Genomic DNA, 1,380 nt, shown 5'->3' on the forward strand with positions numbered 1-1,380 from the left:
GGTACACAGAAATAAACAAGGAGAGAAAATAAGAAAAGGTTTAGTGGCCAGCAATCAGAGGGGTTACACAATTAATTTATCGACTCCGAAAGGATGAAAGGCAAAGTTGACATCAGCGGAATTTGAACTCAGAACGTAGCGGCTGACGAAATACCGCTTAGCATTTTGCTCGGCATGCAAACGATTCTGCCAGCTCACCAACTAAGCATCAATTAATATTTTGGGTTCAGATTTTGCGCAAGGCCAGTGATATTGCGGTAGTGGATAAGTCGATTGCATCAACCCCAGTGTTCAACTGGTACCTATTTTATCAACCCCGAAAAGAAAAGAAAGAAAAACATGAGAGGATAAGTCGACCTCGCCGGCATATGAACTCAGAACATTAAGTCGAAGAAATGCCGCTAAGCATTTTCCCAGAGTACTAACGATTCTGCCAAGCTCGGCACTTTCCAGCACCAATCAACATTATCAATTCAATGAGGAAGCTGGATTGACAGAGTCGTTAAACTATCAAGTAAAATGCTGCATTGAGTTTAGTTATGGTTTCTTACGTAGTGAGTTCAAGTCTCGTTGCGTTCAATATTGCTTCTTTCATCGTTAAATTATAATACAAATCAAGGTTCCCCTGATCGAGTTGAGTTTTGTTCAATGTCATTCCAGCCGTGACCATTCTGTTTTACTGTAAGCTTATACCGCTCTCGGAAATATTAGCCAAATAATTATTCGGAGACAAGTAGATGCAGCTGTTTTGACGCTAATGATTTGGCAAGGCTTACTAGACATGCAACCTATTTTTGTGATAGTACAATTTGGCACTAGAGGAAACCACACTCTCATACACATACACGCAGAAATATACAAATATAGACAGTATATAAGGAGTGAGAGAGAAAGAAAGAGAAAGTTTTACACATACACACACATATTTAAGATGCTCAAATGCATAAACACATATACACTCACTCACACACACAGCGTGAGAGAAAGAGAGAAAGAGAGAGAGTAGGTCAAATAAGTCAGCGTCGAGCCAGCGATGCCAAAACGGCTTGAATTATTCTTAAGTCTCTAAAGATACGATACGAAGAACATTTGACTACTAGCTCTCGCAGAGGAGGATAATTATTCCTAACATAGCGGAGATTTATCATGAAATAGTATAACTATAAGAAAAATTCAACCAACGAATTATAAGTGAAATATCTGCCGGCTTTGGCAACATGTCCGCTCATGTATTGGCATAAAGTTTAAAAGCATGTGCCATTGCTTTGTACGCGTGCTTGTCAAATGTTAACGTTTTTCAAGATACACTAATGTCCTTTCACAAATCTTATAAATGCTTTTATTTTTCTTGTTAGTGTTTTTCCTGTATTTGTTATTATT

The sequence above is a fragment of the Octopus sinensis genome, linkage group LG4 (genome assembly GCF_006345805.1).
Source record: "Octopus sinensis linkage group LG4, ASM634580v1, whole genome shotgun sequence".
In the NCBI taxonomy this organism is placed as follows: domain Eukaryota; kingdom Metazoa; phylum Mollusca; class Cephalopoda; order Octopoda; family Octopodidae; genus Octopus; species Octopus sinensis.